Source organism: Macaca nemestrina, chromosome 13, assembly GCF_043159975.1.
Source record: "Macaca nemestrina isolate mMacNem1 chromosome 13, mMacNem.hap1, whole genome shotgun sequence".
Lineage (NCBI taxonomy): Eukaryota > Metazoa > Chordata > Mammalia > Primates > Cercopithecidae > Macaca > Macaca nemestrina.
Genome location: NC_092137.1, coordinates 57,417,636 through 57,440,862, shown reverse-complemented (window position 1 = coordinate 57,440,862; position 23,227 = coordinate 57,417,636). Strand labels below are relative to the sequence as shown.

Here is a 23,227-nt window from a genome sequence, read left to right as displayed (position 1 = left end):
TTGTTTTTGTTAAATTTTTAGTTATTTGGTTGACCTATAAACTTAAATCTATGGAGTGTTCAAGAAAATTATGAATGTGTAGATACTCTAGCTATTTTGTTGTTTTTAAGAGTAAGAGTGAAACGGTTTGGATATTTGTCCCCTCCAAATCTCATGTTAAAATGTGATTCCCAGTGTTGGAGGTGGGACCTGATGGAAGATGATTGGCTCATGGAGGCGGATCCCTCAAGAATGATTTATCACCATTACTTTGGTGATAAGTGAGTTCTCATTCAATTCACACAGGATCTGGTTGTTTAAAAGTCTGGGACCTCTCCCCAACCCCCTTTCTCTTGCTCCTGTTCTCACCATGTTATGTGCCTGCTTCCTCTTTGCCTTCTCACATGGTTGAAAGCTTCCTCAGGCTTTCACCAGATGCTGGCACCATGATTCTTGTATAACCTGCAGAACTGTGAGCCAATTAAACCATTTTTTTCTGTATAAATTAGCCAGCCTTAGATATTTCTTTACACAATGTAAAAACAACCTAAAACAGAAAATTGGTACTCAAGAGTGGGGCACTGCTACAAAGATAACTAAAAATGTAGAAGCAGATTTAGAACTGGGTAATGGACAAAGGTTGGTAGAGTTTGGATGGCCCAGAAGAAGACAGAATGATGAAAGTCTGAAACTTCTCAGAGACTTGTTAAACGTTTGAGATAAAAATGCTGATAGAGATATGGGCAGGAATATCAGACTGAGGAGATCTCAGATGGAAATGAGAAACTTATCAGGAATGTGCATAAAGGTCACCCTTGTTATTCCCTAGCAAAGATCTTGGTTGCACTGCATCCATGTCCCAGGACTTGGAGAAAGTTTGAACTTAAGAATGATGATGTAAGGTATCTGGTAAAAGAAATTCCTACAGCAAAGAGTTCAATAAGTGGGCATAGCTGCTTCTAACAACCTAAGATCATATGTGGGAGCAAACAAATGGCTTAAAGTTGGAACTCATATTTAAAAGAGAAGTGGAGTGCCAAAATTTGGAAAATTTGCAGCCTGCCCATGTGGTAGAAGAGGAAAAGACATTTTCTGGAGAGAAATACAAACAGGCTACCCAGGCAGTCACTTGCTAGAGAGATTAGCATGACTAAAAGGGAGTGAAGTGTTACTATCTAAGACAATGGGGAAAAAGTCTCAAAGGCATTTCAGAAATCTCTCACACAGTGCCTCTCATACAGACCCAGAGACCTAGGAGGAAAGAATGGTTTATTTGGCAGACCCATGGCCCAGCTGCCCTGGGCAAGCCCAGGACACTGCTCCCAGAATCCTGGCTGCTCTAGCTCCAGCTTCAGCTTGATTGGACCCAGATACTACTTGGGCCACTGCTTTGGAGAGCACAGGCCACAATAAGCATTGGTGGCTTCCATGTGGTTTTAAGTCTGTTGGTGCATACAATGCAATAGTGAAGGAGGCTTGGAATCTTCCCTTTAGATTTTAAAGCATGTGTGAGAAAGCCTGGGTGCTCAGGCAGACACATGCTACAGGGGCAGAGCCCTCACAGAAAACCTCTCCTAGGGTAGTGCTGAGGGGGAATGTGGGATTGGAGCCCCCAGACAAAGCCTACACCAGGGCACTGCCTAGTGGAGCTGTGGGAAGGGGGCCTCCATCCTCCAGATCTGAAAATGATAGATCCACTGGGAGCTTTTATCCTGAGCCTGGGAAAGCTACAAGCACTAAACTCCAACCTGTGATAGCAGCCACAGGGCCTGCACCCTGCAAAGCCACAGGGACAGAGCAACCCAAGGACTTGAGAACACACCCTTTGCTCTAGTATACCTTCGATGCAGGACATGGAGTCAAATGAGAATATTTTGGAGCTTTAAGATTTAATAATTGCTCTGCTAAGTTTCAGACTTGAGTGGAGCCTGTAGACCCTTTCGTTTGGTCAATTTCTCCTATTTTGAATGGGAATATATGTACAAAACTTGTACCACCATTGTATCTAGACAGAAAATAACTTGTATTTAATCTCACAGGCTCATAGGTGGAAGTAACCCATCTCCAAATGAGACTTTGGACTTGGTACTTGAGACTTGGGACTTTTGAGTTAATGCTGGAACAAATTAAGACTTTTGGGGTTATTGCAAAGGCATGATTGTATTTTGAAATGTGAGAAGGACATGAGATTTGGGGAGGCATAGATGGAATTATATGGCTTGGATGTTTGTGCCCTCCAAATCTCATATTAAAATGGGAGTCCCAGTATTGGAGGTGGGGTGTGGTGGGTGGTGACTGGATCATGGACGTGGATCTCTCATGAATGGTTTAGCACCATCACCTTGGTAATAAGTGAGTTCTCTCTCAGTTCATGTGAAATCTGGTGGCTTAAATATCTGGAACCTCTCTCCCTTTTTCTCTTGCTCTTGCTTTCACCATGTGACATGCTGGCTCCCTGTCAACTTCACCAGGATTATAAGCTCCTTAAGGCCTCACAAGAAGTAGATGCCAGCACCATGCTTCCTGTACAACACACAGAACTGTGAGCCAATTAATCCTCTTTTCTTTGTAAAATGCCCAGTCTCAGATATTTCTTTCTAGCAGTGTAAGAACTGCCTAATACAGAGAGTGGTGCTTTTCTAGCTTTCCGTATACTAAGCAGATGTTGGAAGTTCAAATATGATTTTAAATCTTAATAGAAAAGCATTAATATTATTTCAGTTACAGTGAGACCCTAGTAGGACATTAACAAGTACCATTAATAATATTACTTTGGACATAAAGCAAATTATATAAAACAATAACTTTAGCATATGAATGCTGTGTTGGACATGTAATAAGTACCTATCAATATTGACACATAAATTGCCTTTGATAAGATCTTTTGCCTTAACATGTAAGAAAACTGTAAACACTTAAAGTACTTAAAGTCTACCTATGGGTCATGATCCACGAAGGCCAAGGACTACTGTTATGCAATTGTCAGCTTTCCATCACATAAGACTTTCATGACACATTACCTACATCATAGTTATGTTGAGGTTAGCATCTAATTCTCTAATTAGGATAACCATGCAAACTTGATAAGTATGTTGTCATAAAACATAGCAAAATATTCTCAAAACAAATAAAAAACTGCCTGTTTTGAAGAATAGTAAAGTAGAACTGGTTTAAAATAGTGAATTACCTTTAGCAAATAAGAAAACCCTTCTCTGAAAAAAATAACATGTTCTATACACATATTGTATATGTGTTTTATATATTTTTAATATAATGTACATAAAATTCATATGGGAAAGATAATTTTTAATAAAAAGATATTTGCATTTCAAAATTAATAGCAATGTATGAAATACACATTACAGGCCGGGTGCGGTGGCTCAAGCCTGTAATCCCAGCACTTTGGGAGGCCAAGACAGGCGGATCACGAGGTCAGGAGATCGAGACCATCCTGGCTAACACGGTGAAACCCCGTCTCTACTAAAAAATACAAAAAACTAGCTGGGCGAGGTGGTGGGTGCCTGTAGTCCAGCTACTCGGGAGGCTGAGGCAAGAGAATGGCATAAACCCGGGAGGCGGAGCTTGCAGTGAGCTGAGATCGGACCATTGCACTCCAGCCTGGGCGACAAAGCAAGACTCTGTCTCCAAAAAAAAAAAAAAAAAAAAAAAAGGAAAAAGAAAAGAAATACACATTACATGGATACCAATGAGAGGAAGGGCATAAAATTATAAGTATCTATCTACATGATTTCCATTTTATATTGCTTTTCTTTTAGGTCTTTCAACTTTCAAAAAATTTATCCTTAAAAGAGAACATTCTTCTCCATATCTTCAAAATTGGGAGACTGAGAATTGATAAATTAGTTTCACTTACACAACAATGTCCTTCTACATTCTGTTTGAAGACATCACTGATGTCCCAGGACCTTCCCTTGCATTGTATATATTTTGATAACATAAAGTACCTAATACTTGTAATCAAATCAGAATTTTCAAGGCCTGTGTTCTTTCCGTTGATCTTCCTGGTATTGTAAATATATCTCAATCAGTTAAAATGAAATAGAAAATGAATTAATTTTACTACAGAGTCAATTACATACTAATACAATTTATAGCAAAAATATACTTCAATTTAGCAGATGTTGAAAAATTAACAAAGCAAGTTTATTCAGTTACAAGCTAAAATAAATTCAGTAGAATGCTTTTATCACATAGCAAGATCTAATTATGTTCAGAAGACACATGCTATAAATTTCTCAGCAAGATGCATAAAACAGTCCATGCATGTAATCTCTTAGAACATGCATTGTCATAAAGGAGGAGGCTAACATATGCCTCAATTCAACACATCCCTTTTCTATATGAGCAGAAACCTACCACTGAGCACTCTGGCAGTTTCTCTACATTTAAAATTCAAAACTGTAAAACTACATTAATGAGTACAACCTTTATGCTTGTTATTAACTCTTATAATTGCCTAGGTTTTTATTGCCTGAGGAAAAGTTGGAAATAAATAAAATGATTAGGTTGGGTAGAGAAGTCAAGGCTTGCGGGAACATGGGAAGAAAAAAAAAAACTATCTGGAATTAATCATGAAGGGAGAGGAGAAGTCTGTCGTTGAATTTGATGAGTTATTTAGAAATTCCACCAAACACATGGCTCACAACCTGGTATTTATTCCAAAAAAGAGAAAAGATTGAGATGCACCATAGTTATGGAATTATTTAAGTATAATACTGAACAATCCAACCTCATTTCTAAAGTTGTTATAATAAGTGAATAGTCTGGCTTGTCTATTTACCTTGTTTAAATTAAACAGAAATGTTTTATGTTCACTGACATTTGCATGCATTTGCCATTTTTGTTGTTTAGCATTGCACATTTCTTTCTTTTGTATTTATTTTAATTTTTAAGTTCTGGGGTACATGTGCAAGATGTGCAGGTTTGTTACATAGGCCAAGGTGTGCCGTGGTGGTTTGCTGTGCCTATCAACACATCTCCTAGGTATTAAACCCAGCATGCATTAGCTATTTTTCCTAATGCTCTCCATGCCTCCACCCAATCCTACCATGACAGGCCCCCAGTAAGAGTTGTTCCCCTCTCTGTGTCCATGCGTTCTCATTGTTCAGCTCCCACTTGAAAGTGAGAACGTGTTGTTTGGTTTTCTGCTCCTGCATTAGTTTGCTGAAGATAACAGCTTCCAGCTTCATCCATGCCCCTGCAAAGGACATGATCTAATTCCTTTTTATGACTGCATAGTATTTTGGGGTATATATGTACCATTTTTTTTTATTCAGTCTATCATTGATGGGCATTTGATTTGATTCCATTTCTTTGCTATTGTGAATAGTGTTGCAATGACATACACGTAGATGTATCTTTATAATAGAAATATTTATATTCCTTTGGGTATATATCCAGTAATGGGATTGCTGGGTCAAATGGTATTTCTGGTTCTAAATCTTTGAGAAATTGCCACAGTGTCTTCCACAATGGTTGAACTAATTTACACTCCCACCAAAAGTGTAGAAACATTCTTATTTCTCCACCTATTCACCAGTATCTGTAGTTTCTTGACCTTTTAGTAATTGCTATTCTGAGTGGCATGAGATGTTATCTTATTGTGGTTTTAATTTGCATTTCTCTAATGATCAGTGAATTTCATATGTTTTTTTGGCCGCATGTATGTCTTTTATTGAGAAGTGTCTGTTTATATCCTTTGCTCATTTTTTAATGGGGTTGTTTTTCCTTGTAAATTTGCTTAAGTTCCTTGTAGATTCTGACAAAGCATATTAGACCTTTGACAGATGGATAGATTGCAAATTATTTTCACATTCTGTGGGTTGTCTGTTTGTTCTGATGATAGTTTCATTTGCTGTGCTGAAGCTCTTAGTTTAATTAGATCCCATGTGTCAATTTTTGATTTTGTTGCAATTGCTATTGACGATTTCATCATAAAATCTTTGCCATGCCTATGTTCTGAATGGTATTGCCTAGATTTTCTTCTAGGGTTCTTATATTTTCGGGTTTTACACTTACGTTTTTAATTCATCTTGAGTTAATTTTTGTATAAGGTGTAAGGAAGAGGTCCAGTTTCATTTTTCTGCATATGGCTAGTCAGTTCTCCCAGCACCACTTATTAAACAGGAAGTCCTTTCCCCATTGCTTGTTTTTGTCAGGTTTGTTGAAGATCAGATGGATGTAGATGTGTGGTGTTATTTCTGAGGCCTCTGTTCTGTTTCATTGGTCTATGTGTCTGTTTTTGTACCAGTACTATGCAGTTTTGGTTACTGTAGTCTTGTAGTATAGTCTGAAGTCAGGTAGTGTGATGACTCCAGCTTTGTTAATTTTGCTTAGTATAGTCTTTGCTATGTGAGCTCTTTTTGGTTCCATATGAATTTTAAAATAGTTTTTTTTTAAATATTTTTTCTAATTCGGTGAAGACTGTCAATGGTAGTTTAATGGGAATAGCAATGAATCTATAAAGTGCTTTGGGCAGTATGGCCATTTTTACAATATTGATTCTTCCTATCCATGAGCATGGAATGTTTTTCCATCTACTTGTGTCCTCTCTGATTTCCTTGAACAGTGGTTAGTAGTTCTCCTTGAAAAGGTCCTTTACTTCCCTTGTTGGCCGTATTCCTAGGTAGTTTATTCTGTTAGTGGCGATTTTGAATGGGAGTTTATTTATGGTTTGCTCTCTGCTTGTCTGTTGTTGGTGTTTAGAAATGCTTCTGATTTCTGCACACTGATTTTGTATTTTGAGACGTTGCTGAAGATGCTTATCAGTTTAAGAAGCTTCTGGGCTCAGTTGATGGGGTTTTCTAGATATATGATCATGTAATTTGCAAATAAAGACAATTTGACTTTCTCTCTTCCTATATGAATACCCTCTATTTCTTTCTGTTGGCTAATTGCTCTGGCCAGAACTTCCAACACTACGTTGAATAAGAGTTGTCTTATGCCAGTTTTCAAGGGGAATAGTTTCAGTTTTTGACCATTCAGTATAACATTGGCTGTGGGTTTATTATAAATGGCTTTTATTATTATGAGGTATATTATTTCAACACCTAGTTTATTGAGAGTTTTTAACATGAAGGGATGTTGAATTTTATCAAAGGACTTTTCTGCGTCTATTGAGATAATCACGTGGTTTTTGTCTTTAGTTCTGTTTATGTGATGAATCACATTTATTGATTTGTGTATTTTGAACTGTCTTTGCATCTCAGGGAAGAAGCTGACTTGATCATGGTGGATAAGCTTTTTGATGTGCTGCTGGATTCTATTTGCCAGTATTTTACTGAGGATTTTTGCATCCACGTTCATCAGTGATATTTGACAGAAGTTTTCTTTTTTGGTGTATCTCTCCCAGGTTTGGGTATCAGGATAATTCTGACCTCATACAACGAGTTAGAGAGAAGTCCCTCCATTTCAATTGTTTGGAATGGTTTCAGAAGAAATGGTACCAGCTCCTCTTTGTATTTGTGGTAGAATTCAGCTGTAAATCCAACTGGAACTGGGATTTTTTTTTTCTTGTTGTTGGTAGGCTATTAATTACTGCCTCAATTTCAGAACTTGATGGTCTATTCAAGGATTCAACTTCTTCCTGGTTCAGTCTTGGGAGGGTGTATGTGTCCAGGAATTTATCAATTTCTTCTAGATTTTCTAATTTATTTGCATAGAAGTGTTTCTAGAATTCTCTGATGATTGTATTTCTGTGGGGTCAGTGGTGGCATCCCCCTTATTATTTCTGACTGTATTTATTTGAATTTTTTCTTCTTTATCAGTCTTGCCAGCAGTCTTTTTTTTATTATTATTTTTTAAATCAGCTCCTGGATTCACTAATTTTTTGAAGGTTTTTGGGTGTGTCTCTATCTACTTCAGTTTGCTCTAAGCTTGGTTATTTCTTGTCTTCTGCTAGCTCTTGGGTTTGCCCTTGGTTCTCTACTTGTTTTAGTTGTGAAGTTACAGTGTCAATTTGAGATTTTTTCTAGGTTTTTGATGTGGGCATTTAGTGTTATAAATTTTCCTCTTAACACTGCTTTAGCTGTATCCCAGAAATTCTGGTATGTTGTCTTTTTGTTTTCATTGGTTTCAAAGAACTTCCTGATTTCTGCCTTAAGTTATTTACCCAGGAGTCATTAAGGAGCAGGTTGTTCAGTTTCCATATAGTTGTGTTGTTTTAAGTGGGTTTCTCATTCTTGAGTTCTAATTTGATCATGTTGTGGTCTGGGAGACTATTATGATTTCAGTTCTCTGTATTTGCTGAGGAGTGTTTTACTTCCAATTATGTGATCAATTTTAGAGTAAGTGCCATGTGGCACAGAAAAAGTGTATATTCTGTTGTTTTGAGGTGGAGGGTTCTGTAGATACCTATAATGTCCACTTGGTCTAGAGCTGAGTTCAAGTCCTGAATGTCTTTGTTAATTTTCTGCCTCAGTGATCTAATACTGACAGTGAGGTATTAAATCTTCCACTATTATTGTGTGTGTGTGGGGAGGTCTAAGTATCTTAGTGGGTCCTTAAGAACTTGTTTTATGAATGTGGGTGCTCCTGTATTGGGTGCATATATATTTAGGATAGGTAGCTATTCGTGTTAAATTGAACCCTTTAACATTACATAATGCCCTTATTTATATTTTTTGAACTTTGTTGGCTTAAAGTCTATTTTCTGAGAAACTAGGATTGCAACCCCTGATTTTTTCTGCTTTCCATTTGCTTGGTAAATTTTCCTCCATCCCTTTAAGTCTGTGTGCATCTTTGCACATGAGATGTGTCTCTTGAATACACCACACCAATAGGTCTTTTGTGTTTATCCAGCTTGCCATTCTGTGTCTTTTAATTGGGGCATTTAGCCCATTTACATTTAAGGTTAATATTGTTGTATGAATTTGATCCTGTCATGATGCTGGCTGGTTAACTTTGCAAACTTATTAATGTAGTTGCTTCATAGTGTCATTGGTCTGTGTACTTCAGTGTGTTTTTGCAGTGGCTGGTAATGGATTTTCCTATCCATATTTAGTGCTTCCTTCAGAAGCTCTTGCAGGCCTAGTAGTGACAAAATCCCTCAGCATTTCTTTGTCTGAAAAAGATTTTATTTCTCCTTTGATTATAAAGCTTAGTTTGGCAGGATATAAAATTCTGCGTTGGAATTTATTTTCTTTAAAAATGATGACTATTGGTCCTCAATCTCCTCTGGCTTCGAGGGTTTCCAGTGAGAGGTCTGCTGTTAGTCTGATGGATTTTCCTATGTAGGTGACCTCGCCTTTCTTTCTGGATGCCCTTAACATTTTGTCCTTTATTTCGACCTTGGATAATCTGATAATTATGTGCCTTAGGGTAGGTCTTTTCATGGAGTGTCTTATTGGGGTTCTCTGGATTTCCTGAATTTGAATATTCGCCTGTCTTGCTAGGTTGGGAAAGTTCTCCTGAATGATATCCTGAAGTGTGTTTTCCAACTTGGTTCAATTCTCCTTATCTTTTTCAGGTACTCCAATTAGTTGTAGGTTTGATCTTTTCACATAGTCCCATAGTTCTTTGAGGTTTGTTCATTCCTTTCCATTCTGTTTTCCCTAATCTTGTCTGCCTGTCTTAATTCAGCCAGATATTCTTCAAGCTCTGATATTCTCTCTTCTGCTTGATTGATTTGACTATTGATACTATTGATACTGTGACTCATGAAGTTCTCGTGCTGTGATTTTCAGTTCCATCAAGTCATTTTTGTTCCTCTCTAAACTGGTTATTCTAGTTAACAGCTCCTGTAATCTTTTTTCATGGTGTTTAGCTTCTTCTCACTGAGTTAGAACATAATCCTTTAGCTCAGAGAAATTCATTGTTACCCACAGCCTGGCCATGATCTGCCACAGCATCTTTGCTGCACTGTGGGAAAATTCCACTCAGTCCAAACCTCTCAGTCGTCTTTGCACTGTCAGGGGAAAACCACCAACTACAGCTGCAATAATGGCAGTTGCAACTGCCCCAGAAACTCAGTCCTCCCATGCAGACTCCAGACTGCTGTGCTGGCAGCAGGGGTCTCAAGCCAGTGGGTCTTAGCTTGCAGGGCTCCGTGGGAGTAGGACCCACTGATCAAGACCACTTGGCTCCCTAGCTTTAGCCTTTCCGCTCCTGTGAGGTTCTCCTGCCTCACTGGAGTTCCAGGTACTGCTGGACTATGTAAAAACTCCTGCTCAGTGCCAGTCTTAACAGCCACTGGCAGGAGTGGTATTGTTGGTTATCCCAGTTTTGTGCTTGGGACACAGGCCCTAGTGGTATAGACTCACAAGGGAATCTCCTGATTCACAGACTGTAAAAATCCATGAGAGAAGCATGGTATCTCTGGTGGGTAGCACAGACCCTCACTGCTTCACTTGGCTGGGGGAGGGAGGTCACCCCACATCGTGCAGCTCCTAGGTAAAGTGACATCCCACCCTGCTTCTCGCTCTCCATGGGTCACACCACCTGCCTAGTCAGTCCCAATGAAATGAACTTGGTACCTCAGTTGGAGATACAGAAATCACCCACCTTCTGTGTTCATCTCCCTGGGAGCTGCAGATTGGAGCTGTTTCTGTTTGGTTGTCTTGGCCCCTTTCTCAGTATTGCAGATTTCTTTAAGCTTTCCCTGTCCCCCAAATCCATTCATCAACACAAATGAACCACCACTCAAGGTTCTGGGCAATTCACCTCTTCCCTTAAGTCATCTTGGCCATTTTAGCTAGAAATGTTCTCTTTCATACATACTTTCATTTCTTTAGAGGCCATCCATGTGCCATGAAATTAGTAGACTAATATGCCTAAAACCAAACTTTATTGTGCAACCCTTAGTGATTGTATGGCTGTAGTGGAAGCTATGGTGAAGTTTTGCTCAGGACAGTGACATCAGGTGGGCCAATCTCAGGCCCCAGTGGTAGCAGGAATGCTAGTGTGCATGTCCTCGGACCCCAGAGTAGTAGGCTCTGGCACTTGGTACAGGTGACTTGTTCAGGTGCTATCAGTGAAAGTGGTGGTCCATGCAGGTGGGCACATCTTGGCTCCCAAAACAGTGGTGTGCTGCAGTTGCTTAGGTTTTGGCAGTGTATGAGCCTCACCATGAGCTCTCTCTGGAGTAATGCCTTTCTGTAGTCTCTAGGTAGCTTTCTATGTTGGTTTCAGGACTTGCTACTGTCAAGGGGCCCTCCTGTGGCTAGAATTGCAGGAGTCTACGTGGGGATGTGGACTGCTGGGGATGTCTGAGTTGCCCTTTTCCCACATTGCAGACCCTCCCCAGGGCTCCTGGTCAAGCCCGGCCTACCTGACTTCTCTCTCCTTCCTTGCCTTCCTTGCTTCCTGTTACTTATCTGTTGAATTCCAGTGTTCTCTCTTAGGCACTATATTTCAAGTGTGATCATCTACTCCCTATTTTGGTTCTCTGTGGACAAGGCAAATGCTAGATACCTCTAGTCAGCCACGTTGAAGCCCCTCCCTTATTGGAATTTCAGAATGACTGAAGGAACTTTTTAAATTTTGCCTTAATAGATTATGAGGTAGAGCTGTTTCCTTAGATAATCCATGATATAAATATATTTAATATTTTCTTTCAGGGGTCATTATATTTCCCAGGTAAGCATCAGGGGATCAGCCCTGCTTGCCAATAATCTATGAGATAAGAGACAAAAGGGAGTTTGGAATCTCAGTACATTTTGCAATTAGTCAGCACCTTTGTTTTCAGGCTAATATCATTTTTAACTTGTCTAGTATATCCAGATCAGAGTCCTTCAGTTTTAACCTATCAAATATTAATTCTTCAGTCTTCTATGGGTATGGAGAAGAAGAGTGTTGCTCCAACTGCACTAAGTAAGGTGGAGAGAAGGTCTTGTAGTCTATCCTGTACTCTGACCATTTCTTAAAATGGCTGAGTGTCTTCATTTACACTTACAGATTTAATGGTGCCATGAGTTCATGGTCCTTTTATGAGCACTGGGGCAAAACTCAAGTTACTTCTTGGCTTTCCCCATGGTAGCTTAGGATTCGTCTTCCATGGATTCAATGAGTAAGTTACCACTCTTCCATATCTTCTCTAACTTCTAAAATGTTGCTTACTCCTCTTTTATTCTCTTTGTATTTGCGGATTTATGTCTTTTCAAAAACCCCTTTACTATTATTTCCCATGTTCTGGTGGGAGACAAACTCAATACAGATGGTCCATAACTTATGTAGGTTTAACTTCAATTTTTTACTTTAAACTGGTACAAAAGTGATACACATTCAGTAGAGACCATGCTTCAGTATAGTATTCAATAAATTACATGGGATTGTCAACACTTCATTATAAGATAGGTTAGATGTGTTAGATGATTGAGCTCAACTGCAGGCTCTGTAAATGCTCTGAGCTTGTTTAAGGTAGGCTAGGCTAAGCCATGACTTTCATTAGGTTAGTTGTATTCGATGCAGTTTTGATTTACAATATTTTCAACTAACAATGGGTTTATTGGGACCAGGACCCCATCATAAGTCAAGGGGCATCTGTTTGTATATTTAATCTCTTTCCATGTTAATGTTTAAGAATGAAAAATATGTTAATTATTAGCAATGTTAGACAGTTTGACAAGTATTACATATACAGAATTACTTATATATACACACACACAAGTATGTTTATAACTTGTTATGTGTATTTTTAAACATATAGATATAAATATAAATAATTGGGGTTAAATTCTTAAACTTTCACAATAAGTGTGAAAGATTTTGAAGACTACTGGCCCACACAAAATGAGGGAAACATTCTTAAGTGTATCATAAATGCTCCAGCAAGCTGTCCTGAACACATTTTTAGGGCTCCTCTTAAGCAGCTCCCCATGCTCTTCCATCTCTATGCCTCATCAAAAAGCTACTAGATATTCCCTGAATATGCTAAATGAGGAGGGGATGGTAAATAATTTCCTTTGTTTTCTCTACAAAACCCACACAGTGCTTCTTCTATACATTATCTAAGATAACTTGTAAATCACCCTTGTAATCTTGAGACACCAACTCTGATTCATCTGCTAAATATTTATTGACCCTTTCTCTTTTATACATATTAATACAATGTGAAATGCAATAATGCACAGTGTCAGACTGGATAATTGTGGTAACAACTGCATGTTAGTCCAATCACATAATTTTATGTTAACTTGAGGTTATGTTCCCTTTGTGTGTATAAATATGTTGTTATGTCTGGCTCAATTTTCAGAACTAGTGTTTCAGAATTAGAGAAGTGTAGAAGCTGAAGAAATCCTGAGAAAGGACACCTAAAACAGATAATCCTTTGGTAAGCAAACAAGGTTATTGACTAGTTTCCATGTATTCATTTTTAAGGAAATATTTTATTTTCTTCCCATTTCTGTTCTTTCCCAGGAGGGACTGCCCCTAAACACATTCATGGCCTTCCTGACCTTTTCCTCAATCTGTCTCTACGGAGATGCAGTGATTGGCCTCATAGCTGCATTAGAGAAGAACAATTCTGAACAATATATCAAAGTCCACCTTATTTCTCCTGGAGGAGGCACAAGTTGAGTTATAACTGCAGAGGTGACTCTTCACAGGGTGGCTGCCCACATTTAGTTCCCAATTCCATGCCATTTGGTTAACATGCTCTATCTCAGGCTCTAACCAAAAGAAAGATGATGTTTTGGTCTGCAATTGGGATTACTCTTTGTTTTCTTAATTTTGTTTTTGCTTATACAGCTTATTGAAAAATCTTTCAATGATTTCAACCTTTCCAATCGATTTGTTTCAGATTTCCATTTAGAGATCATGAAAATAATAAAACAATGTTTCTAAAATATTCTTCTGCTTTCAATTTGAAGTTCAAGAAGCATAAATTTTATAAAATTATTTTAGCACTTATTTATTCATAATGTTTTAGTCTAAATTTCTGGAATTTGGCCAATAGATGTATGCCTTTTTTAAATGGTATCTTCTGTTATTCTTTTATTCTTCCTGATCATTTTTATAAGTGTTGCTTAAGTATTTCTAACTTAAAGTGTCATCTACTGTGCAGATTCTGGGTATCCATACCAATTTTTAGAATCAGAATTTCTGGCAGACATACCTTAGAACTATTATATTAATACATATGCCAAGTGATTCTTACCTTTTAACTGCTATGGACAACCCTGATCTACACAATTGTCTTGCTACTAATGGTAGAGTAGATATAAGGCTGGCAAAAGTCAACAGTTATTGAAATACAGATTGAATATACTGGAACAACAAATAGGTAGATTAGTAATGTAAGATTCACGGATCTTTCCAGCAGAGGCATTTAGAGTAGACATTATTGCCCAACCAGAAATAAGCTGGATGTGGTGGCGCACATCTGTAGTTTCAGCTACTTGAAAGGCTGAAGCAGGAGGATCTGTTGAGCCCAGGAGTCTGAGATCAGCCTGAGCACCAAAGTCAGACCACGTCTCTAAAATAAATTAATAAATTAACTCAAATAACAAAATCATATTTTTGTTCACTGTGTTGCAGCTTGAAAAAATTCAGGCAGGAAAACAGATGAATTACTGTAGAAGTTTATGTCAATCAATAAATTGTACTACCTTGTATTCCCAGAGTTTGCCTTTTTCTGGTATCTCATGGGAGTTTATAGATAGCTGACTTTTCTGTTTCTGCTAACCACAATCAACTGCCATGGAAACATACTTTCAGTATCTAAAAACAGAGCATGGTGATTTAAACTAATCACAGAATGAGTTTATGTGCATGTCTTCCATACACAATAACAGAAAAGAATAGAAAGGCCCACTCAAAAATATATATGAATCTCTCCTCAAGCTTTCAAGATTTCTGAAGTAAAATATGCCTAACATTTTCAAAACTATTATAGTATTATGAAACACACATACATAAGACACTTCAGACAGTCCATGAGATAAGCCCTCTTTAATTCTAAATAGAGTTCTCAACAGTTACAATAAACCAAATAACTATTTTTTCTGGCTAAACTGCAAGGTACTTTAAAAGCCATATGTCTAGAATACTAGCAAATTGGAAGTAACAATTTTATTGTAACTTAATCATAGAACATAGAACAATAATTTTTTCTGTATTCTATTTCTTCAAAGCAGGTGACTATGTCCAGCCCACACTCAAAAGGAGGCGACTGTAGAATCATGTAAATAATAGGAGACAGGGATAATTGAAACCGCCTATCACTTATCCAGCATCTATTCACTTACAACCATAGGAATTTCTTGACTTGTCATATGTATCATTATGTAACCAAACCCAAGATTGACAGCTCACTGCTCAAAAGCCAGATTTGAGACACAAGGGTTGGTAGGGAGGAAACAGATACATTTGGAGAATCAGCAAACCAAAGAAAATGGTGGATTATTGTCCTAGAATATCAACTTAAGTCAGTTCAAAATTTAGATCCTTTTTATGTTAAGGCCAGGGCTTGAAGAGAAGGAGATGGAGATCAAGAGGAAACCAACAACCACAGACATCTGGGCACCAGCGAGTGTCCAGGAAGGTTGGCAACTTCCCTGTCCTTCATCAGGTCACAGTGCTCCTATAAGTCTTTAACAAAACATAGTTAGTTGTTTATATACTTTTCCTTTAATTTCAGAACTAGTTTTTTAAACTACATGACTGCTGTTTTTGTATATTATTTTAGCGTTCTAAAATTATCCTGGCCTATGTACAATAATGGGTAAAGGTTATTTAAACAAAAATGGAGTTAGTTATGTTAGTTCTGTTGCTGTTTTACTGTTATAATCAAAAAGCCCTCATTCTGACTTTTTTTCCTATTTTTATTTTCAGTTTCCTAGCAGACAGCAAGTTCCCCAATTCTTACTTTTTTGTTTATAATATATTGCAACTGCTATATTTTATTTTATTCAAGCCATTTAATTAAATTTTCTGTCTCCCTGGGGACAGAGGAGAGACTTAGATAAGACTCTTATTTGCATTGCTCGCTCATTTTGTGCTGTGTTCCACAGACCATAAAACCAATTTATCCATCATGTTTAGAAAATGTGTACACAAGTTATTGGAATGCCCTCTTATATATTTAAAACATACATATTTATAATTATTCGTGAATTACTGATTTTTAAAATGGTTTATTCTTATAGTGAATCCAAATCCTCCAATCAACTGTTAAAACTTTCTCAGTGTTGACAGAAAAAGTGTCTAATTTTTAAGCCAGTGCCTTTTCCTGTGTCATGTACTTGACATGTTACTTAATAATATTCGTCATTTTGTAGTTTTTTTACTGTTTATGCAAACAACATAGTGAAGTTTCCTTTTATTAATAATGCAAACCAACATAATATACCTTCAATAAAATATCAGGAAGTATTTGGCAACAATACAACAAAAACGTGCCACTTAAAATTCTTATATTTGTGGTGAGCATTTTACAATAGGAATATCAGTTTTGAAACATGTTCCATTCAATAGTGTCTTCATAAGTATCCTCTTGTATTACATATATAAACTATATAAAGACCATACCAACATTTTTTTGTCTTGGAATAGTATATGCTATAATTCAATAGTTTTTTGATATTCCATTTTAATATAAGGCTCAGAATAACGATTCACTACAATTTCTTATTGCCACAACCAATTAACAAAATGTTTTCTTGATGAACTTAAAGTGAATAATCTTGAATACATAAAAATGAAGAACTACCTGTTTTAGCCGTATGTTGTTTGCCAGAGTGACTATTTACTTATTAGGTAAGAGATTTGAGTCAGTTGCAGCTTTGGAATTTAGAATGTCAACAAATGGAGGGTCATTGCTGATGAAAGGGGAAGAGAATACAAAATGTGCATGAGAGAGGAGCAAAAGAATATTCAGAGAGGAACTGAGATTCAATTGTACAGAACGTTTAATTATAACACAGCATATGTGCTCCTAAATATCACTGCATTATGCAAATATGTGCAATAAAAAGTATGGAACTCATGAAGAAAATAGATTAGGAGCACGACGCTCAAAATGTCATCAATGACATATTAAATAATATTGATGAGAACTACATTCAAAGGAGTAACATAATTTTACATGTGTTAAATGGTTAAGAAATGCATCAACAGTTCAAAAATATGGGACTTGATCTTGAAAAGACCTAATGTTTGCTTGTGGAAGTAGTTATCAGAATGGTAGTGAATTATTGTGAGGCAATGGAAGAAGGGTTATCCAAAATATGATGAAAAGTGTTTTTTTGGTTTTTTTTTAAATTATACTTTAAGTTCTAGGGTACATGTGCACAACGTGCAGGTTTGTTACATATGTAAACATGTGCCATGCTGGTGTGCTGCACCGGACTTCAAACTATACTACAAGTCTACAGTAACCAAAACAGCATGGTACTGGGACCAAAACAGAGATATAGATCAATGGAACAGAACAGAGCCCTCAGAAATAATACCACACATCTACAGCCATCTGATCTTTGACAAACCTGAGAAAAACAAGAAATGGGGAAAGGATTCCCTATTTAATAAATGGTGCTGGGAAAATTGGCTAGCCATAAGTAGAAAGCTGAAACTAGATCCTTTCCTTACTCCTTATACGAAAATTAATTCAAGATGGATTAGAGACTTAAATGTCAGACCTAAAACCATAAAAACCCTAGAAGAAAACCTAGGGAATACCATTTAGGACATAGGCTTGGGCAAGGACTTCATGTCTAAAAGCAACGGCAACAAAAGCCAAAACTGACAGATGGAAAGTTTTAACACCAGAAGTGGATGGGTAAACCCATGGTCCTCTGGTCAAATATGACAGTTAAGCAATCTTTCACAGCCTTAAACCCTAGGATATATTTTTCTGTTTTCGAGATACAGTTTTGGAGGTATATGTTTATATCTGATACTTGTCCATTGAAACTGAAAAACTAAAAATCCAATATATAGTATTTTCCTGTAATCAACTTCTGCATCACCACTGGTAATTCTTATGCAACTTTCTCATCTGTTCTCCAAGCTTTGCTCAGTAGCTGAAGGGTTTGGAAATTGAACTTGTATTTGAAACTACTACTCTTACATCCTACTAGCACTAAAAAGAAGCATTCTAGTAGAATTTGGTGCTTACCATTTAAAATCCTCATATATAAATATAGTGCTTTCTCTTTGGTTGTAAAGAGCTTGTTTCTGAATCTTTGGTTGTTTGAGTTTCAAGCCATATGGTTGATAACCTTTCCATTTCTTTAGGCTTTCTTCTTATTGACTTTGCAGCACTTGATATTGTTACAGTTATTGACGTTTCTTTGCTTTTCATTGTTTTGCCTTTCATAGTCTACCATATGGGTTCCTTTATGTCCGCTGCTTGGAGACATCACATGTTCTCTCAGGTTTTGGTTTTTCTATCTTTTTAAAAACACTTTATTTTTCAAGCTTCACTTCAACACTTTAAACTTCTCTTTGCATCAACTTCATGGTATTTTTGAACCAGGACTCTTGAACATGTTTCGAATAATAAATGAGTGCTTTTACTTTTATTTTGTTTTTGTTTTTCGACTTTGAGACAGAGTCTCACTCTATTGCCCAGGCTAGAGTGCAGTGGAGCAATCTTGGCTCACTGAAACCTCCGCCTCCTGGCTTCAAACAATTCTCCTGCCTCAGCCTCCTAAGTAGCTGGGATTACAGGTGTGCACCACCATGCCTGGCTAATGCTTGTATTTTTATTAGAGACATTGTTTCACCATGTTGGCCAGGATGCTCTCAAACTCCTGACCTCAGGTTATCCACACGCCTTGGCCTCCCAAAGTGCTGGGATTACAGGCGTGAACCACCGTGCCTGGCAGTATTTTTGTGTTAATATAAAAAAAGAAAACTTCACAAATGTGAAGAATAGCAGAACACATTTTGCAGGATCCTAAATGCATTGAATTAAGAGAACTGGTATATGTTTGAAGTGTGTGCCTCTGTGTATTTTGTTTATTGTTATACAGGTTGATTTAGCTGAGTGCAATTTTCTGCTTTCACCTAATTTTACTTCAAGAAATGAATCAGGCTTAAACAAATGTGAAATACTTATTATGCTCGAACTGATCCCTAATGCATCAATACATTGAGCTAATTTACCTTTCCAAAACAAGTATAAAGCATAAGTACAAGTCTATTTCAATAAACAAGTAAATAACTTTAAAATATACCAGAATTTAGGAAAGTTTTGGTATTCTTCTTATTTGAGGAAGCCTGCAATTTATTTATTTTTTTTTATTACTTCCTGGTATAGTACTTTGTCTAACATATGTTTGGCACAAATTCTGAAATCTTTTTATTTCTACTCCTTCCTTCTTTAAGACAAGGTATATAAGCAGCAAAAATGGTAGTGTTTGTCACTGTTCTTTGATTGTTTATACTTAAAAAGGGGATTTGCAGCACTGCTACAGCTAAATCTGTCACCCTTTCAAATGTTACCATTATAACTGAGAACAATTTCCAAACATGCAATTCTGGATTAAACATTGTTATTCCTCAACAGACAAAGTACTATATAATGAATTCCCAGTATATAATGATGCAAACATTCAAGACCCATATTGTATATTATAGTTTGCAGAAATGGTTTTCCACGTCTTTACTCTTATTGACTCTAATTTAAGATTCTTCAAACGGAGACTCTTATTTTAACAATCTTTCCACTAAAGACTGTAGATTAGGTGGCGAAACCCCGTCTCTACTAAATATACAAAAATTAACTGGGCATGATGGCATGTGCCTGTAATCCCAGCTACTCTGGAGGCTGAGGCAGGGGAATCCCTTGAATCCAGGAGGCAGAGGTTGCAGTGAGCCAAGATAATGCCATTGCACTCCAGCCTGAGCAAAAGAGTGAGACTCTGTCTCAAAAAAACAAAAAAAACAAATAAACAAACAAAATACACGTTATAGATTAGGGATGTCCTAGTCTGAGCAAATCAAAGAGGTGACAGGGTAAGATGCCCTGGTCTGAGGCCAAGAAAATCAAATAGGTGACAAGATAAACCGATTCAGAAATTACTAGTTTAGAAATTAGCAGTGCCTTTCTTCTATTGTGTCATCATCAAAATTATAAAAGTATTTTTTTCTTTAGCACTTTCCAGGAAATAGCAATATTTCTTCCTAACAGAAATTCATACAATATATTATTTCATATCCTATTAAGGCTGAGCAGTGATGCAACTGACAATCTAATGGCTTTACAAATAATTAAATTACAGATTTAATTTGCATTTCCCTAACTAAAAGATAAATTGAAGATCTTCTTTCATGTACCTTTTTCTGATGTCTTTTTATATAATTTGCCCATTTTATTCTAATAAATTTTATCAAATCAGTAAATTTTTATTGATACATAATGTTTCACATAAGTTATAAATATTTCATCAGTCTCTCAATTTTCTGTTTATTGTTTGCAGCATCTGTCATACACACTTTGCAGTTTGATAATACAATATGTCTATCATTTACTTCATAGATTTTGGGTTTTCTACTTTACTAAAGAAGTTATATTCTAATTTTTAATTATTAATTTTAGGATTCCAACTTTCTATTATGAGATAAGCAGCCAACCAATGGTTCCAAAATCTCTAATTAAATAAAACAGTATTTCATAAGTTGAAATGCCATATGAGTTCTCATAGAAAAACTGTGGATTGTCTATTTTGTTCTCCTGGCATTTGTTAGTTTCTGAGCCAAGAATTGATTATATCAGTCCTATTTTAAGTTTTCAATATCTTCCAAGACTAGGTGTCCATTATTCCTAAATTTTATCATTTTTAATTTACACTCTTTTCACATATACATTTTCAAATTATATTACATTGTTAAACATATATATTTGTTTGGATTCCAACTGGAAATGCATTAATTTATGTATTAATTTAGAGATTAATAATACTGTGATGATTTTGAACCTACCGTTGTAGGAATATATTACTCTGTTTAAGTTATTATTTCCTCTCATAAAGTTGTATATATATTTTAACATTTATGTCTTTTGGATTTTCTTGTTTATCTTATACTTAGTGCTTTTATTAAACAAAAAATATTTCCATCTTTATGACTAACTGGTTATTTTTAGTAAAGGCAGAAAGAGAGAGAAAGAATAAAAGACATAGAGAGAGACAGAGAGAGAAGGGAACCGTAAGTTTCTAGTTTTTGAATATCTTGTTTCTACCAGACATTAATATTTCTGGTTAATTTTTCTTCTGCTAACTTGTATAGAATTGCATAATTATATAATAACAATTTATGTTGAGAGGTAACTGTTTAGTTTTATTTTTATAATGTAGCAATTTAATGCTTTTATAATAATTTTATTATATTTACATATTATGTTAGAACCTCAAACTGTTAGTTAATTATGCTAGTAAGTATTTTTGTCATGTTTCTAATTTAATTGGTTTGACATTAGCAATTTTTGTTTATGATGCTATTTGTTGTTGGTTTGGGTTGTATATAATACTTTCATATGGGAAGCGAAATGAATGAGGAAATCTTTCCTTTATGTTAGCAGAAAGTTCAGGAATGGTTAGAACAAATATATTTGCAAATTTCTATTACTCACTTTGAACTTGAAAAGTTGAATGTGAAGAGTTTAATGTACGTGAATGAATAATACAGAGTTACAAATATACTTGAAAGTGCAGGAAACAAGAGGAGGAAAAACAAGATTAATGAATATGTGAAGTAGGTGTCTCCACTAATATTGAATGTTGTACAGGAAGACGATAGTTTTATTTTATTAAAATAATGAGTATTCAAACAGAAGGAGTGAAATAATAAAGAAACTTTTAGAAACAACAACAGAGACTCACAGTTGCAACTCCACTAGGTGAAGAGCGTGGAAGTCATTGCTTTCGTCCTTAAAACAAGAAAAAAGCAACTTACAAAAGTGAAAAGCTACGACCTTTCTGAAACCCATCAAAAAAATAAGGCTTTAGAACAAATTGACCATCATGATATCTGACAAGACAGGTTAATTGAAAGAATTAGAGTCGAGATTTTCTTGCCTAGAGCAGAAATCACTTTAATCATAAAGCAGTAGAAATATTTAAGTGGTAGTTTAATTGAATTTCTGGGAACTGACAGTGGACTAGGCCAATAAAACTTTCCAAATTCAAGTGAAAAGAGAGAAAAAAAACAGAGATTACAATATCAAGTAATTTAATAATTTGGGGAAAATTTCAAAGTGCATAACATACACATGATTAAAATACCAAGGAAAGAGATAACAAAGCACAAGAAATGTTTGAAGTAATAATGGCCAAGGGCTTTCCAAAATCAATCATATACAAAAAACAGATGTAAGAAGTTCAGAAAACATCAAGCAAGTTTAAAAACAAAAAAAGCTAGCCATATCATATTATTTAAACAGCCAAAACAAAAAACAATGAGGACATCTTGTATAATGCCAGAGAAGAAAAAATGTCTTACCTATTGTTGTGAGTTAAATATGTCTCCCAAAAAAAGGGTATTCCAGTCTTAACTCCTGGTACCCATTAAAGTGACCTTATTTGGAACTAGGATCTTTGTGGAGATAATCAGGTTAAGATGAGGTCATAATGGATTAGGGTGAGACCTAGTCAAATGACTGATGTCCTTGTCAAGAGGGAAATTTGGGCATAGGCACAAAGAGGAAAGTACATCATACGAAGTCACTTATAGTAATTTGCTACGGCATTCCTAGGAAACTAATACGCATCAAAGAATAAGGATAGAAGTTACAGCAGGCTTGTCACAAATCATGCAAGCAAGAAGAGAGTGAAATAAAATACTTAAAGTGTTGGAAAAAGAAGTCCACCAACCTAGAATGAATGTCTAGTTAAATTATGACTGAAAAGTGATGGAGGAATAAAGACCTAACTCAGACAAACAAAAACTAGGGGGAATTTATCATTGAAGTCATTCTTTACAAGAAATGTTAAAAGAAGTTTTCTTCAAAGAGAAGAAAAATAATATAAATTGGAAACTCTGATGTCCATAAAGCAAGAGTGCTGGAGAATAAATAAATGTAAAATAAAAATTTTGATTTTCTTATTTGTGATAATTCTAAAAGTTAGCTGTTTAAAGTAATAATAAAAACAAAATTACTATTACAAAAGTGAAATGAATTATAGCAATGACAGACGAGATGGGATGAAAGATTCAGGAAATCATGTAAGATACCTGTGGTACACCTGAGACAGTATAGTGGTATTTGCAGGATGGCCTTAAATTAGTTGTAAGTATATGTTAGAAATGCTAAGATTACCACTAATTCTTTTTATAAGAAATACACTTT

General features: G+C 36.1%; 1 long non-coding RNA gene across 7 annotated transcripts in view; it reads right to left on the bottom strand.

Moving 5' to 3' along the window:
* The window catches only part of LOC105465074 (uncharacterized), a 234,945-nt gene extending 212,005 nt beyond the window's left edge, over positions 1-22,940 (bottom strand). For all 7 annotated transcript variants that reach the window (XR_011611745.1, XR_011611740.1, XR_011611741.1 and 4 more), the window contains exons 1-2: positions 22,381-22,940; positions 21,762-21,808 (exon numbers count right to left, since the gene is read on the bottom strand). This is a non-coding gene — a long non-coding RNA (uncharacterized lncRNA). The remainder of the gene's footprint in view (positions 1-21,761; positions 21,809-22,380) is intronic.
* Positions 22,941-23,227: the final 287 nt, after the last annotated feature.